Raw genomic sequence first — 19,022 nt, 5'->3', positions numbered from 1 at the left:
TGACGTGGGTGCATTCCTTTGAACCACTAACATCTCTGTGTTGATTAAACCCTAAGACTCATAGCAGAAGTATACATCTCCAAATTTTCTGTTTCTCAACTGATTTTTCTGGAATTTAAGATTTGGAAAAACTTGCACATCTGCCTGGAAATGCTGCAGAGGAACTCCTATGTGGACACACTGCCTTTGTGTTTACTGGTCTGTGCGTTCCGTCTCTTCTACATCTCTGACCTTCCTCCTGCCATCATTATTCCTTTGTCTTGGGGCATCTTTTCTCTAGTGAGAGGCTGCTGATAATGAAAATGTCTTTATTCAAACTCATTCTTGACAGATAATATTAATGAGCATTCAATTCTTGTTTGATGGCTACTTTCTCTAATCACTTTAAGGTTATTATTACTTAGTTCTTGCCTTGCTGTTGTTGGGAAATCAACTCCTGGTAGTGTTGACTTCTCTGAGTAGAGAGTAACCTACTTTGCCTTAGACAGAGTGGGGGTTGCAAAACAGCTGTTGCTGATTAAAAGGATTACTGTTGACCTTGGGTCGGGTCCCAGGAAAATGAAAACGATCCCATGTGTCTTTGACTTTTACGTCATTGTAAGGGGCCAATTATATGGGCCCAGAAGTTTGAACTCACTATTATATACAAAATTCAGAGGTTGTTGTTTTTTAAAGAAATAGAACTAGCAAATGTTAGCTTCAGATGTTTATAAGAAATTATATTACTGTTTTGCTATAATATAGGTACTCATTACATATGTTAGAGAGGATTTTTATTCATATTTTTTAAAATTAATTAATTATTTTTGGCTGTGTTGGGTCTTCGTTTCTGTGCGAGGGCTTTCTCTAGTTATGGCGAGTGGGGGCCACTCTTCATCGCGGTATGCGGGCCTCTCACTGTTGTGGCCTCTCCCATTGCGGAGCACAGGCTCCAGACGCGCAGGCTCAGTAGTTGTGGCTCACGGGCCCAGCTGCTCTGCGGCATGTGGGATCTTCCCAGACCAGGGCCCAAACCCGTGTCCCCTGCATTGGCAGACAGATTCTCAACCACTGTGCCATGAGGGAAGCCCTATTCATATTTATTTTAAATTCCTATGTTCTTTATTTCTTTAGTCAGAGTGCATAAGAAAAGAACTAGAATAAATTTTCTATCAAAGTCAAGGAAAATACATAGCAAATGTTCTTACATTTTCATGTAAATTATTGTAGAAAATGTGGATTCAAAGTCTGCTTGGTTTAATATGACACTGTGGCATAATAGATCTAGGAATGGCTCCAACAATTGAATTCAATTATCAAAATACAAGTTGACCAACAAGCTAATAAAACTTAACCTTGTCAAAGCAATTTCTCTAAGTATAAATTAAATACCTACTATCTCACTACTTTAACCAATTAGCAGAGACTACATTTTAGATGAGGCGTTCATTGAATTATACATGAATAACATTTCCTGTGTTGATACAGCATATGCTAGTCTTACTGTAACCCTAGTGCCTTTCAAAGTAAATCACTGCTTTGTAGAAAGTACTTGTTATATGTGTTAGTATTTGATATTCTGCAAAACATCATTTACTCTCTACTATATTTTTCACACTTGCTAGGAAAGAGTATTTGTCTCTTTTGGGAAAGGTGAAAAATTTAGTTTTGTTTCACTGTCTATTCATATTTGAGGAGGATAATTAAATATTGTATGTGTGACAAGTTTAGTATTTATTTGCAGGATTAGCCTAGTATCTAAAATGAAAAACATTGGTCTGATAAATGTTTTCTCTTCTTAAGATATGGATGATTTTGAGATACAAAAGTAGCAATAATATTTAACTACTATTAATATGACTGAGTCAAGTTATTGTTCTAAGGTTATAAAATGGAGTGTAATAGCATTAATTTGTTATGCTCAAGTACATGCTTATTCATGCTTATTCATTTTTAAACTAAGTGTTGTGAACCTACCTTACCTGCACTAGGTACTTGGGAGATATGGCGGTAAATAAGAGAACCCCTACCCTCGTGAAATTTGTAGTTTATCAAGGAAAGTCTGTAATGAACAAATATTAACTGTTGCACTTAATACAGGTATATCTTCTAGAGCTGGTATTAAAGTTTCCAAATAATTCATATTCTACAAAATTATTTAATAAAACAGGGCTTTATTGGAATAAGCTAAGTTTTGATGAGTTAACAAGAACAACAAATGTTCCTTAGTGATAAGAAGCAACAAATTTGTATTTCTCACTTAAGCTAGATATCCAGAGCTGGTTGGCAAAGGGCATCTGTTCATCTTAGTCTGATGGAGGCAAAATTATCTTATAATGCTGCCATTTCAACTGGGGTCATTTAGGGTCCAATTTAGTAGAGGCAGAGAGGTAGAAATTCTTGTACTGGCAATTAAATGCTTCTGCCCCAAAGGGACATATGTTATTTTCACTCACATTTCGCATGGCCATCTAATTTCAATAGGATGGAAGAGTGCAGTCCTCTAGGTACCTGAGAAGTAAAAGAGAACAGAACATTGATGAACAATGGTAATATTTCCCACAGATCGTAAATCTGATTACCAAATTTTCAATACAGTCTTTCTCCCACCCACGTTACACACTCCACCCTCAACAAGGGAGATAATCTCAAATTCTCATTTAATCGTGGCATTAAGATCAAAATCCAGGATTTCTGAATGATCCAAAGTATTCTTCATATCAAAGGATAATGTGTAGTGGTTATCAGATTCAGCTATGGTTACTGTTGATCCTAAGAATTCTGAAGTAAAAATACAAGTTATCTCCCCTGACCCCATGCCACGTACCCAATATATAATGGTGAGATAAAGATAGGATAACAGTAATAAACAACCCCATTTATGATGAGAAAAAATAGAAGACACACAAGAGTCACTGGTTCATACATTTTCTAAATTCCACTGGCAGGTAACGGTGAGGGCCACATACTTTGGGAGTGAGGACTGCTCATTAATAAGCCCTTGAAAATACTCTTAGGAGGAGATCCCTTGCTCACTGTTGTCCGTGGCCCTTAGCTCCGTCCTCCTAGAGAGCCTGCCTTTTCTATTATACTGCTTGGCCAAATCTGAAATAGGTATTGGGGAATGTGCTGATACTGGGAACTTTGTAAGTTAATTGATCACTTTCTATGTGTGGGCATCTGGGTGACCAAGAGTCATGTTAAGTCTCAAATAGTCATGAGCTCTTGATTCTTTTATCAGTACAGCTCTCTCAAAAATTTAATAGCATTCTTATCTATTCGATTCTAGAAATCTCAATCTGCCAGTAGCCACACCCCTCATTCTTCGCAAGGATCCCAAAACTGCTACCTGGGCAAAGTTGAATCAACAATATTTTTCTCCACTTTTTGACTAATGGAAGGCACCTTGAGTCTGTTGGCTTTGGTGCAAGAGCCACATCTTATACTCTTTACACTGAGTCATTTTTTTTTAACATCTTTATTGGGGTATAATTGCTTTACAATGGTGTGTTAGTTTCTGCTTTATAACAAAGTGAATCAGTTATACTGAGTCATTTTTTTCCGGTTGAAAAGTTACTGTGTCAGGACTCCCATTTCTGGCCATGATGGCAAAACATGCACCTGATTTAATCTCCCACTTTATACAACTAAAGAGCTGGGAAAATATATGAAACAACTGTTTTCACATATTGGATATAAGGCAGCACAGGACTGTGATTGCTGAGAAATAGGAAACAAATGAATTGAGTTCTAGGATGGCCTAATTTTCTACCTGGAGCCACATTTGGACCAGTGAAGAAGGAAGAGGATGCCAAACAGAACTTCAGTTGCCTCAATAAGTTAAGAAGGCAGAGGTGAGAGTTCAGAGTGTCTGAGGTAGTCAGAAATTGCGAAAGAGTTCTAGAGGGGAAAAAAAAATGTCACAGAAAAGAGCTTAAGAAATCTGACTATGAGTTCCCTAGACTCTTTAGCTGAAAAACAATCTGTTTGTGCCTCGGATGAAATTCTGTAAGATCAAGCAAGGGAGCCTCTGGGGAGCTGTGAGCTGAACAGTTCCCAGAACTCACCCAGAGCCACAGTAAAGAGTTCTCGATGATCACTCAGCAGAGACTAAGGAGGGCCACACCTTAGTCATGGGGTTAAACTAGACCTAAAAGTAAAGGCTACTCTACATCCTAACAAATCTTAAACAAAACTTGGAAGGATCCAACTAAACAGCAAGTATAATAACTTAATTGTCCAGCAGAACAAAGCCCAAACTCCTTAAAGGAAGACAACAAAATCAAGATTCTCATCAATATAAACTTCATGATGTCCTGGGTGTGAAAAAAATTTCTAAATATAAAAAAATCAGGAAAATGAAACCCATAATTAGAGGACAAGTCAGTCAACAGAAACAGACCCAGTAGCCAATAAATATTAGTAGAGAAAATGCAGTCTTTTAAACAAACTGTGCTGGCTTTATTATATCTATAAGGAGGACAAATGAATTTTGACTTTTACCTCATGCCATACATAAGAATAAACTTGAAATGGATAACTAAATATATATGCTAAAGCTATAAATCTTCTATAAGAATAAATAGGTAAAAATCTTTATGACCTTGGGATAAGCAAAGTTTTTTGATAAACACCAAAAGCATAAAAATCATTGATACATTAGAGTTTATCATTATTGAAACAGCCACTCTTTGGAAGACATCATTAAGAAACTGAAAGTAGAAACTACAGATTAAATAAAAATATCCAACAGGTACATAAAATACATGTAAGAGTTATTTATATATTCTAAATACATAAAGAACTCTTGCAACTCATAATAAGAAGACAAATTGTCCAATATACTAAGAACCAGAGATCTGAACAGGCATTTCACAAGAGTGTGTACGGTGGTCAGTAAGCACATGAAACAATGCTCAACATTATTAGTCATCAAAGAAATGCAAATTAAGTTCACAATGAATAGCACTACACATTAACTTGAATCGCTGAAATTAAAACTGACAACCCTAAATGTTGGTGAGGATGTGAAGCAATTGAAACTGTCATATATTGCTGGTGGGAAGGTAAAATGGTACAACCACACTGGAAAACTCTTTGGCATTTTCTTATCAAGATAAACAGGTACATATCATATGACCCAGCAATTCTACATCTAGATAGTTACTCAAGGGAAATAGAAACATTTGCCTACACAAAGACTTGTATATGATTGCTCAAAGAAGCCTTATTTATCATAGACAAAAACTGCATACCATCCAAATTTTCATCAGTGTATGAATGGATAAACAAATTGCAGTAGTCCGTGCAATAGTATACTACTTAGCAAAAAAACAAAATGACTTTCTGATACACATACCAGCACAGACAAATTTTTTAAACATGCTGGGTGGAAGAAGCCAGATACAAAGAAGTACATACTGTATAATTTTGTTTTATAAAATTCTAAGGAAGACATATGTAATCTATAGTGGCAGAAAGCAGATCAACTGCTGTTTGGGGGCCAGGAGTAGAGAGAGATTGGGAAAGGACATGAAGGAAACCCTTTATGAAGATGAAAATGTTCTGTATTTTGATTGTGTATTGTTGCCAAAAGTCACCAAACTTATAATTTAAAATATATGAATTTTATTGTTCGTAAATACAGTTGATTTATTACATTATGGTTCTTTGTCTCTTAAAGGCATACTCAAGCTTACCCTTTATTCTTCAAAGTCAAGAAAAACTTTTCATTTTGAACTTTTACCTCTACAAGACCCTGAATATTTTGTGTTCTGTCTGTTCCACTTTCCCTTGAAAACCAAACAATTCTTTTATGAGCCCAAGTCTTTTTTATTTTACCTTGTCAGATACAGCCTATGTTAGTCTTCTAAGGCTGTCATAACAAAATACCACAGACTGGGTGGCTTAAATAACAGAAATTTATTTTCTCACAATTCTGGAGGCTGGAAGTCCAAGATAAGGTGCTGGCAGGGTTGATTTCTCCTGAGGCCTCTCTCCTTGGCTTGCAGACAGCTGTCTTTTGGCTGTGTCTTCACAAGGCTTTTTTCTCTGTGCTTCGGTCCCTAGTGTCTCTCTCTCTCTCTCTTCTTACAAGGACAACAGTCATATTGGATTATGCCTCGCCCTTTTGACCTCTTTTAACTTTACCTCTTTAAAGGTCCTATATCAAAATATTGTCACATTGGGCATTAAGGCTTCAACACAGGAACTGGGGGGACATGTTCCAGCCTGTAACTTTCTGCTCTTTCCCCTGCCCCCAGATTCATGTCCTTTTCACATGCAAAAACATTCATGTCGTCTCAATAGACCCCAAATTCTTAATTCATTCTAGCATAAGCTCAAGCCCAAAGTCTCATCTAAATATCTAAATCAGGTATGGGTGAGACTCGAGGTACAGTTCATTCTGAGGCAAAATTCCTCTCCAGCTGTGAACGTATGAAGCCAGACAAGTTATGTGATTCCAGAATACAATGGTGGGACAGGCGTAGTTCAGATATTCCCAGGTCAAAAGGGAGAAATTAGAAAGACAAAAGGCGTGATGGGTTCCAAGCAAGTCCACAACCTAGCAAGGCAAATTTCATTAGATTTTTTTTTTTTTCCATTAGATCTTAAAGCTCAGGAATAATCCTCTTTGGTTCCACTCTCTCTGCTCTCCAGGCCCACTGGGGCATAACTCTTTGGCGGGGGCAACACAGTCCTCCAAGGCTCTGAGTCATAGTCTTGCCTTTGAAGCCAAGGAGAAGGTAGCCCTGACCCTGCCTGTGGTGGCAGTGGCAGCCCTACTGATTTCTGACTCATCCTTGGTCACTCTTACCTTTTCTTGAGCCACAATGCATGTTGGCAGTCAGATAGCTCTATTGTCCCATCCTGTAGAATCCCAGAATTCTGACAGCTGTCCTTCATTTCATCCTGCCTCTGTCCCCTTTACTTCATACTGGTAGTGTCCCTGCTGATATAATCCCATCTCTATTCCTGGTTTCTGCTGCAATGGCTGATTAAACCCACGAGTCACACCCAGGATCTCTTTATCAAATGATTTTCCAACCACTCCCTTGCTATTCTTTTCTGAACTCATTTTCTCATTTTTTACAATATGGATAGGCTGAGAATTTTCCAAATCTTCAAGTTCTGGTTACTTTTTGCTTAAAAATTACTTCAATTTCTCTCTTTCCTCTCACATCTTACTATAAGCTGTCAGGAGGAATCAGGCTGCACTTTCAACACTTTGCTTAGAAATCTCCTCAGCTAAGTATCTAAGTTCATCACTTTTAACTTCTACTTTCCACAAAATATAGAACACAGTTTGGCCAAGTTCTTTGCCACCTAGCTGGCACTGTAAGTCTTCACAGGGCCATTCTACCATTCTATCAAGCTCAGGATGGTGGGGAAGATGGTAATACCGGTGAATTCTATGAGCACGGGTCCATTGTCTCACTTCATTTGCTGTACAGTGAGTTCCTTGATCAGAAGCAGTGCTGTGTGGAATACCGCGACAGTGGGTAAGGCATTCTTTACGTCCAAGGATGCTACTTTTGGCAGAAGCATTGCATGCACGGAAGACAAATCCATATCCAGAGTAAGTGTCTCTTCCAGTAAGAACAAAATGTTGTCCTATCCATGGTGGAAGGGATTCAGTGTGATCAAACTGCCACCAGGTAACTGGCTGATTATCTTGGGCAATGGTGCCACACTGGGGACTCAGTATCATTCTTTACTGCTGGCAGACTGGGCACTCAGTAGCAGCAATAGTGCAGTCAGCCTTGGCGAGTGGACGTCCATGTTGCTGAGTCCATGCACAACCTTTATCCTCGCCACCATGGCCACTTTGTCCCTGAGCCCATTGGGTGATGACAGGGGTGACTGCGAAAAGAGGCTAACTAGTATCCACAGAACAGGTCATTCTTCCGTTTAATTATTCAAATCCTCCTCTGCTGAGGTCACCCATTGGTGAACATTCACATTGGATACAAATATATTCACATTTTTTTTCCCATTCAGAGAGGTTTATTCACATAAATGGTCCCCAGATTTCCTTGTACCAATCTTCCATTGCTGCTCGTTCCTTGGTACATAATCTAACCCCAAGTTTCTGCAGGCAACAGTGTTATCAAATATTTTTCCATTGTGTAACATGGACACTATTTTTAAACTTCCATTATCATTATCCGTTACCTACAGAAGAACTACTTAAGCCAGCCGCACATATTTTAAGATTTTTGTTGTGGCATCATCCTACTCCTCACACCAAACTATGAATTAATCAGGTTGGTCTACGATCAATCTCAGGGGCTTAAAGCAGCAGATATTTATGCTTCATGCCCATTACTTGTCCAAAATGAGTCTTCTGCGGGGGTGCTCTGCTCATCATTGTTGCGCAGGGACTCAGGCTGAGGGAGACCCCATACATGGCTTCAGGGTGAGAGAGAGGTGGAAAGCTTCACATTGTCAAAGTGGTAGAGAAGTATTATCCTTTTTTTGTACTCAGGATTAGAGGATGTTAGTGTTAGTGTACTTAAGTATTTTCTACCTTAAGAGCATAAGTTTAGACATTGAAACTCACCACCTGCTTTCCATCACTGAGAACCTATGCAACTCTGTAACTAGGGCACCAACAAAAGCAATCACAAATTCTTGCACAGTTAAAAAGCATAAACTCTATGATACATATAGATCTTTGCTTAAAAAAACAGAAAGGTAGGCTTGGCTTGACGGAGTTGTTATACAGAAGAGTTGAGGTTCTTGAGTTATGGAGCTAGGAGAAAAACATACATAGTTTTGGGGAATCGTGCAATAAGCCCTTCTAAGAGAGAACAGTTGGCTAAACTCAACCCAAGAAAAATATGATTGAATAGGTTTCATGTACACATTCCTATTTCTCTGTGGCTTGCTGTATTTTGCTATATTAGTGGAGTTTGTTTTGAACTGTGTTACTTGTGTAACACGTTAGTATGCTGGAGAGAAAAAATTCATATATGAACCAATGCGACTTCAAGAGTACATTGTTATTCCCTACTCACCAGTGACATATGAGCTTATTTATATTGCAGGAAATATGCATTGTAGCAGAAAGGCTGTATTAATTAGAAAAGTGGAAGGGTGCCAGAGAATCTATAGTTGTCAGCCTTATTCTAATCTGAAGTCATGAGGGAAGGCTTTCTGGAGGAAGTGATTGACGCTAACACCTGCAGGATTTTTCAAGACCATGTTGTTGTAAAGGTTAAGAGAAAAGCATTTCAAACAGAGGGAAAATTTGGGGAGAAATATTCAGAGACAAAAGGGCAAAAACAAACAAAAATCTGGGACTTTTGCAAGGAGCTAAAGAAAGTTCAGTATTTTTGGAGGTGAGAGAGCAGTTGGTGTGAGATGAAATGAGAGATGTACAACAGGGCCAGACCAGGATTTTCTTCCTTAGTAGAAATGGAAGACAGTGACAAGAAAAAATTTGGTTGTTAAATGGAGAATGGTTTATTACAGGGGCGACAGTGGGATCAGGGAGACCAGCGAGAAGGTTATTGCAGTTGTCGAAGAAAAAATTTGATTGTGGCTTGAACACAGCTAATGACAGTGGGGAAAAGAGCAAATGGATTCAAGAGCTACCAAGGAGGTAAAACAAGTAACACCTAGGGCTGTGTGTTTGCGTGTCAGGGGTCAGAACAGGAAGCATGAAGAATCAAGAATATAAGGTTAATTTTAGATCTGTTATACCTGAAACAGTAGAGATATTGCCCAGTTGCTAGTCAGATATATGAGCCTGGATTTCAGAAATCAAGTATGGGCTGAGGATAAATTTGGGAGTTGACGACACAAAGATGGCTGTTAAAACCATGGGGTGAATGTAAGAATTTAGGAAGAGAGTGCAGAGAAGAAAACAAAATTGAGCTTGTATGACTCTTGTTTCCCAATTGATTTTTTTTAACATCTTTATTGGGGTATAATTCCTTTACAATGGTGTGTTAGTTTCTGCTTTATAACAAAGTGAATCAGTTATACATATACATATGTTCCCATATCTCTTCCCTCTTGCGTCTCCCTCCCTCCCACCCTCCCTATCCCAATTGATTTTTGTACCCCAGAGAAGCTTCCCTGGCTTTCTGTGCTCTTGGTCAGTTTAGCTTAACCCCTGCGGAAACAATGGCTGTGGTGATGATCATGATGGAGCAGGTCAAGTGGCAGATTGGGCCCCAAAGAGGTGCATGGCTAAGACTTCAAGGGTGTTTATCCATGTTGGCTGCTCAGTGGTGGAGTGCCAGGAAGAACAGGAGGCAACCAGCTTTCTTCTTCTAGTCTAGTCTTCAAAATAGACAGGTTGCCTGAACTGCTTCCTGTGGCAGGCACTGGAACCAGTCCAAGATGCTGGGCAGCTATGACTGGTTTCTCTGAATTACACACAGGTAATGCCATAGTCAGGTGCATTGGCTCTACCATTTAATAGTCATGGCACCTTGAGCAGCTTCTCCGTGACTCAGTTTACTTCCATGGAAAATGGGTATAATTATAGTAATTATCCAATGGGGATATTGTGGGGATTAAGTTATTCAATGCATGTAAAGCACTTAGACCTGCACTTGGCATGTAGTAACTTGAAATAAGCATAAGCTATAATTATTACTTATCTTTAGGTTCAGTGTGGGCACAGAGGTAGGGATCAAGGGAAAAATGGTAGGTAGATAACTCAAGGAGGATGGAGCTTGGCAGCTCTCCTCTATGAGCACAGTGGGAAATAAACAGAAGTTAGTGGGTACAGTACTAAATATGCCCATTCTCCTGGATTGTTACACAGCCATCTGCTAAGTGGTTCAGTGTCTCCAGTGCCAGGCACTGTGCACGCCTATGGTAATGTCAGGAGTCAATGACAAAAGTGACATTTTCTTTAACATCTTTACTGGTTACCATTTAAATTGGGCAATCACCGTTCATGAATCAGTTTTTCTGAGGCGAAAGTAAAATCATGTTTAATGAGACCAAATTTACTGGGCTGGATATTGGCAGGACTTGAATCACTAACCTGTACTCCGGTTTATTTAGTAACTCTGAAGCTGTCCTTCATACCAAACTTGGGTGTAACACCTGTAATCATTCATTCATTCATTCAACAAATATTTATTGAGAGCCTACATTGTGCTGGGGTGCCATTCTAAGGTATGTTAGTGATCCAAACAGGCAAAGATTCTCATCCTTGTACAACCTGTATCCTATGTTATAAGGAAGGCACAGGGAAGGTGTGGATAATTCATGTAAAACAATTTGCACAGGTTTTCTGGAAACAAAATTTCCCACCTGATTGACACAGTTTTCCATTAGTTCAACCTGCCTTTCTGACAAACTGTATTTTTGTCCTGGTAAGCCTCCCTTCTCTCTGGGACTTCCTGTGTTCTCAGTTGATATCACACACTTCAGATCTTTAAGTATACTGGAGACCATCTGGTCCAAAAGTCTCATTTTATAGATGTGACAGTTGAGGCCCAGAAAATAAAAGGAACTTGGCTTATGTCTTCAGAGCAAGTGACTGCCTTTGTCAGATGTAAGATTACTTGTAACAAGTTTCCCCTGAGAATTAGATGAAAATAAAAGAAAATAGTTCAGTGACTCCCTACACCCACCCCAATGCATGATGCTCCAACTCTTGAGTCTTCCAATTGCTGTTTACTTAGAGTGTATTTCTGTATAGAAGACATAGAGCTTACATCCCTCAGAAATGGTTTTGGTGCAGCCAGCCGTAAATACCAAAACAGCAGTGGCTTAAATAAAAGAGAAATTGATTTCTGTCTCATGTAAAAGAAATGCAGAGATAGGCAGCTCAGGGGTGGTGAGGTTGCTCTGTAATCTTCATGATTCAGGTCTTTCTAGCTCACCTCTCCACCATCCCTGGGGCGTGGCCCTTGTCCTCACGTCCAAGTTGGCTCGTCTGGCCATCATATCCGTATTCTAGAGAGCAGCGTAGTGTAAAGGGAAGAAAGAGGTGAAGTATGAGTGTTACTGTGTCCGTATCAGCCAGGTGTGATCAGAAAAGCAGGTCTACTAAGAGTGAAGTAGAAGAAGGGATTTATTTTAGGGACTTGACCTTCCCTAAAGGGCATGGGTTAAACTGTTTATGTTCTGCTATGTTGGTTCTGTATATGGTGCTGGGCCTGAAGATAGCACGGCAGGCCATTTAAAAGGAAAGATGGACGTGTTCATGGTCAGTTTTATGTGTCATCTTGGCTAGTCTGTCATCCCCAGTCATTCAGTCAGTTGCTGTGAGGGTATTTTGTAGATGTGACTGAAGTCTGTAATCAGTTTACCTTAAGTACGGAAGATTATCCTTGATAACCTGAGTAGGCCTGATTCATTCAGTCGAAAGGCAGAACCGAGGCTTCCCAGAAGAAGAAATTCCACCTTTGGATAGCAGCTTCTCCTCGTGCCTGAGAGGTCCAGCCTGCCCTTCCTGATGGCCTGCCTAACAGACATTGGTCTTGCCTAGCTAGCTTTCAGTGTAAGCCAATTCCTTGCAGTGATTCTCTTCTTTTGTATCTCCTACTGGTTCTGTTTGTCTGGCAGAACCCTGACGGACACAGATCTGGTGTGAGAGAAACAAGGATGCCCTGGAACCCACGAGGATGAAGTAGAACCTACATTCATCTCTAACTGCCTCCAAACCTCCAACTCTGATGAGGCTGGTGAAAAGCTGGCCCCCTTTGTCACGGAGCTAACGCACCTTGTCCAGAAGCTGGAGAAGCAGCAGGATCCAGCAGGAACTGCGGCAGACCCAGCTGCTATGTCATGCTGACAGGATGAGCCAGCAGATCCGAGACAAGGTGCGTGAGCTGCAAGGGCACCTGACTTTACTGTGACCTTCCTAGTGTAAACATGGCTGCCGCTTCACTTCTGCCTTCCTAACCTTGCGCGAATTTCTCCCGTGCCCCATCCTAGCCCAGGACGATACAGAGGAGAGGAGTCTGGGAAACACTGTTCCAGTTTAGTTAGGTTGACACAGCACAAAACCACCACTGCCAGGTATCTTGGGGGAGGTTTCTTGGAAGCTTCCATATGCCACTTTATTTTATAGCTTACTGTCTAGGACATGCAGAACATATCTGGCTGTATTTCTAAAAATCAGAGGTCCTCTGGGCTTCCCTGGTGGCGCAGTGGTTGAGAGTCCGCCTGCCGATGCAGGGGACACGGGTTCGTGCCCCGGTCTGGGAAGATCCCACATGCCGCGGAGTGGCTGGGCCCGTGAGCCATGGCCGCTGAGCCTGTGCGTCCGGAGCCTGTGCTCTGCAACGGCAGAGGCCACAACAGGGAGAGGCCTGCGTACCGCAAAAAAAAAAAAAAAAAAAAATCAGAGGTGCTCTTCATTTGAAAGGGAGGATGACATTGGTAACAAAACCTTTCCACCAGAGGACTACTCTTTACAGGACCCAGTTCCTACCTTCTAGAGCCTAATTTTTAGGAGGGGAAATAAGATATTGTATGAACCTTTGTTGAGCTTTGTAAATAGAAATGCTTTTCCTTCATAGTCCCTTGGAAAACTTCATGGAGTGTTTTCATGTTTAACAAACTTTTCATATATCAAAGTATTATCCCCAGGACAGCAGTGAACCACTGTAAGCGGGTGATTCTTTACCCTAGGTGTCAGGGTGTATCTTATATAGATTAGCAGCAGGACTTTTTAAAAGCCTTTTGAGGGGATTTTGTCTTTCCCTGGAAGAAGAAAATGCAGGGTCAGTGACCAGGGGCTTCCCGTATATATGGAACGCCTTCAGGGATCTGCTTTAGTGTAATGCAGAGGAAACTCACCTCTATTGTAGATTTACGTAGCTCAAATAGACTTTATTTAAATGCCTCTTTGTCTGTACAAATTCAACCAATCCAATTCCAGTTCATATTTGTGCAGTAATAATGCCATACAATGTATATTGAGCTTTACCACAGGCCAGGCACTGGTCTAAGCAACTTAAGTAGATTATCACATTAAAATTTCACAAGAAGCCCATGAAATACTTACTATCACTATGATTCATATTTTACAGATTAGGAACTGAAGCACAAACAGGTAAAGTAAATTCAACAAGATCATATAAACAGCCGGGATGAACTCAGGACATGGGACTCCGGAGCCCTTCTCTTGCATTTCCCTGATTCACTCCTAGATCCTGACTCATTACAGAAATAATACATCCAGTACCCTTTCTGCTCTAAGGCAGGAAGGTGAATGCAGGAAAACGTGTTTTAACAATGACGACTTAAAGCAGGAGTTTCCACTTAGCCCACAGATAACTGCAAAGTTAAATTAATTACCCTATTTTAGGATCATTCTGATTAAATACAGTTAAATAAATAATAACCTCTGACTATATTGGGATCACCTCTAAAGGAAAGACCCTGAGACTGGAAGGTGGAAGACAGGGAAAAAGAGGCAGGGCTGGGGGGGCTTAGCACCCCGACATCAGACCTGCAGGAGTGCCCTTTGATGGGGTCCAGGCTTCCCTCTACACCTAGTGCACAGAGCCCTCCTGGCTCAGTTCTGTGAGGGCAGATGCTGTTTCATGCTCCTCTGCAGCATCCAGGGGTTCTTCAGGGGCTTTGCACAACCCAGGGGCTCAAGAACTGTTTTGGGAAGGAGTACTTGAAGGAAGGGGCTTGGGAGCCATGTGTTAGGTTAGGATCTTCTAGGCTGATGCAATCTGCTCCATTATATGCTGAAGGTAAGACTCAGCAGCAGATGTTGTTTTCTCCTGTGTCACCAGTATCCACTGGAGCCAGAAACCCGTATGTGACACCATAACTAACCTGTTGTGTTTTTTTTGGGGGGGGGGGGGCGGGTCAGTGTGGGATTTGATACAGAGACCACCCAGAGGTGTGTATTCTGCTGACAGCAGCCCTGAGACCCCCGGTAAGCATGCAATCCACTGGCAGAGGATGTGATTCTTCATTGCCCTTGAAGTCACTTCCAACCTGTTTTGACCGTGTGACTGACAGACAAAAACCCAAACAGGTTGAGTATTGCAGAAAATATGAAATGAGCCTGAAGCCGGTAAATCCATGGAGGATAATTTTTTTTTCCCTAGGCATCTGATAACAAAAGGTCGCCAGCATGACAAACCGCCTGCCTGCAATTCACCTATCTCAAAGTTCTCTTGGCTCTCTTCCTCTGTCTCTCTTTTTTTAACCTTGGACATGGCATGTGTGAAAGACAGACTGAACAGTATCAATAAAAATCCCGAAGGCTAGAGACGTTTCTGCCATTCACAGAATTTATGAAAAACCCCCTGTCTGTGGAAGGCTCTCCCAGCTCGAAAGGCTCAGCGTGGCTGGCGAGCTCCCTGCAGCAGCTGGAAGCGGAGCTATAAATAGAGCTAGGCTGGAAGCGCCCTCCGCAGGGGGAGTGGGCGGGAGATCCCCGGCTCTTCCCTCCCCATCAGCCCGCGGCGCGCGCTCTCTGCCGGGGAAGCCTGCTCTGCGGGCTGACGGCGTTAACCCTCCCGACTCCGGGCAACTCCGGGAGGCAGCGGGGAGGACGTGATGGCGAACGGGCTGGGAAGGGAAATGAAGACACGCTTCTCACCTAGTACTGGCAAACCACATTCTGGGATTTCTCTCCCTCCCTCTCTTTCCCCCCAAGCTCTGGTTAACCCTTGAAATTCGGCCTTGAAATACACAGAGGGAATTTGTTCCATGACTTAAAAAAAAAAAAATTGAGCGGCTGAAATCCAAATCTTTAAATTAAAACCATTCCCAATTTGGTTTGCGGAATAATGTTGGTTGTCATATTTCACCGTAGGGTTCCCTCGCCCGTGCTGCTTCTGGACAGTTACTTTCCTCGGGAGGGAACTGTCAAACGGGGTGTGTGTGTGTGTGTGTGTGTGTCTGTGGCCGTGTGTGTTATTTTCGGCTGATGCACACCCCTCGGTAGCCTCAAGGTCGGCAATACCCTGAGCCTTCTCGGCCCCCGCCTTCCGGGCTGGTTGCTGCCAGCCAAGGACTGGAAAAGGAGGGAGTCCCCAGTCCCGGCAGGGCATCCTGCTAACAGGTTCAGATTTCCGCAGGGTCGGTGCTGAAGCAGGGACGGGCAAGCGGCAGCTGGGCTCCAGGAAGGTGCACTCGGAAGAGCCACCAGTGGGCGGCAGGGACCCGGCCCGGCCCCCGCGCGCCCGGGCTCCCCCGGCGGGTGCTCGGAGCCCCGGAGAGGAGGCGCAGGCAGGGGACGCGGTGCTCTCCCCGGCGGCGAACTGTCACGGAATTCGACACCCGGAAAGGCAGCTGGTCCCTGGCCAGCACTCCTGATCCTTCTCAAATGGAAACACTTTCTCCCGATGAACCTGCCGGAATTCTCAGTGGCATCTCACCTCGGCCTTGCCTCCTGGCGCATTTAACATAAGCCGCATTTATCACTTTGAGACAAGGAAGGTTCCAAATGGAGCGGGGCTCTCGGTTGCAGAACAAGGTATGCTGGAGACTAAGGTGACATTGACATGGGGGGGCAGGGGGGAGGGGGACATATTTAACCGGGACCATCCTCCCCTAGGCAAGACAGCGAGATGAAGTTTGCCTTGGGCTTCCCCTCTTCCTGCCCCTCCCCAGGCCTTTCTGCTTCACCTTTTCCCTACCCCCACTCACGCCTTATATAGGAAAATTCCCCTGAGTGGGTGGCTGGTGGAGACTCCCTTATGTTCTTATTTTCAGCATTTTCATGTTCAACACTAGACACAGGTGCCACAGTGCGACCTGAAATTTCCCATGTCTGCTCCTCTTCCTCCTTCCCTCCTTTCTCTCTTGCCTGAGTTCCCTGCTATCCTCTCTCCTGATGCAGCCTACTTTTATTTCTTTGCCCTTCCCCTTTCTAAGTTCCCTTTTCCCTCTTTGCAAATATGAACCAAGATGCAGGGAGGGAGGGGGGAGTGTTGTGACTCTGTGTGTAATGTAGGCCTGGGGTTATAGGGGGTATGGACTGATGGTCTATGAAGGATCTATTCAGCAAGCATTGTTGAGCACTGACTCTGTCTGACCACATTACTGTTCATGTGTACGATGACTGGATTCTCATTTTCTCGAGAATAAACTGCTCCCCAGCTTTTCCCTGGGCACCTCTCTGCTTTCCTCTAGGCTGCGGGAATGGGCATCTGTAGGACATAAGGAAGAGGAGGAAGCTCCTTAGGTCCAAGCTAGTTGGGTGCCTCTGTGCTCTCACGCTATGGAGTAGTACTAACTATAATCACACATTAATCATGATAACCATTTATCGAGCACTTGCTATGTTTGTGGTATTGTTCTAAGAACTTTACAAGTATTCACTCATTTAAACCTCATAACAACCCCATGAAGTAAGGACAATTGTTATCTCTTTCTTACACAGGGGACAACTCAGGAACAGAAGATTTAAATAATTTGTTCATGATCACACAGCTATTAAGTGGGGGAGCTGCCATTGAAACTCAGAACATCTGACTCTGGACCATAACTCTTAATCTATTACATAGCTCTGTCATCACATATTCATCCATCTATTCTGAGACGGAGGAGTGAACAAGGCAATCAGGATCCTTGGAGCTTGTATTTAAGTTGAGGGAAATAGACAATATATTCAGCAAACAGATTGGATAATTCAGGTAGTGGTAGATGCCACAAAGAAAAGAGAACAGAGTAGTGTAATAGGGAGTGGCGACCTTCACATGGAGTGTGGTAGGAACATTCAGGCTGAGACCTTAAAGCTCTGAGGAGAGGAAATACAAATAGCTTGGGAACATATGATAGTTATTACCTTTAGTACTTACGGGAATGCAAATCGAAGTCACATTGGGTATCCCTTTACACCCATTTAGTTGGCCCCATATTAAAAGGTTTGACAATATCAGGTGATTGAAGAGGATGTGGCTCTGGATCCACAGGACCTTCCAACATTGCTGGCAGGAGTATAAACTGGCACAGTGAGTTCGGGAAACGGTTGGCATTGTATCCTAATTTGAACATTTGTACACCTGTGATCCAACCGTTTAACTCACTTCTAGATTTATATCTATTAGAATCTCTTGTATATGTTCAACAGGAGACCTGTGTGTGAACCTTTGTAACAGTCTGGTTCCCAGTAATGAAACCCTGGAAAGAACTTCAATGCCCATCACGAAGGAATAGATGAATAGTGTAATATTGTTATATAGAGGAATATCATACAGCAATCAAAAATGAATAAAATAAGTGACACGTAACAATATGACTGGATATAAGCTATATAATAGTAAATGAAAATTGGCCGAAAGATTACATATATCATTACATATAACATGACAATCTTTTATAATATTGAAAATTACTATAATAAAAACCCCTACTACTTAGGAATATATGTAGATACAATAACATTATATAAATAGGAAAGCAAGAGAATGAGAACCTGAGGTTTGTACTTGTGGTTACCTTAGATGGGGAGAAGCAGGGCCACCATATGGTTTGTTAGAGGTGAGGCAGTGGCAGGGTCTCAGCTGAGTTTTGGCTGGTAGGGCCAGGTGTGCTTATTACATTGTTAAAAATAACTCGTAAATAACGAAATAGGACAGGCCATGCATGGACTAACGAGAGTAAATGATGAACTAAATATTAAGACTAATCCTGTTTTATGTACTGTGGTCCAGGGTGGAAGGTAGGAAAGAGCAGAAGGTAGACACCTCGGTCTGGGAAGGGGAGCTTGGTGTTCTTCAGGAAGAGGAAGGCCGCCAGAGTAAACATGGGCCAGCAGATCAGAGACGTAATCTGGGACCAGAACATGCAGAGCCTTGTAGGTCAAAGTAAAGATTGAAGGGTTTTAATCAGGGAAGTGAAATAAAATTGAATTTGAGGTTTTAAAAGGCTACGCTGGGGCTATGTGGAGAATAGACAATACGGGAGGGGCACTTGGGAGGCCACTGCAACAGGAGAGGAGAGAAGATGGTGGCGGGGGTGTGACTGTGTTTCTGCAGGTTATTTACTGCGTCGGGCACCAGCCTGGAGGTCAAGTGGAGGTCAAAATCTAGCCTGTGCTCTCTTGCCAGCAAATGTCCTGTCACAGGGCTTTGAAGGCCTGGAGGCGG

The sequence above is a fragment of the Leucopleurus acutus genome (assembly GCF_964270905.1).
Source record: "Leucopleurus acutus genome assembly, chromosome: 3".
Classification (NCBI taxonomy): Eukaryota; Metazoa; Chordata; class Mammalia; order Artiodactyla; family Delphinidae; genus Leucopleurus; species Leucopleurus acutus.
Note: the sequence above shows the minus strand (reverse complement) of the source record.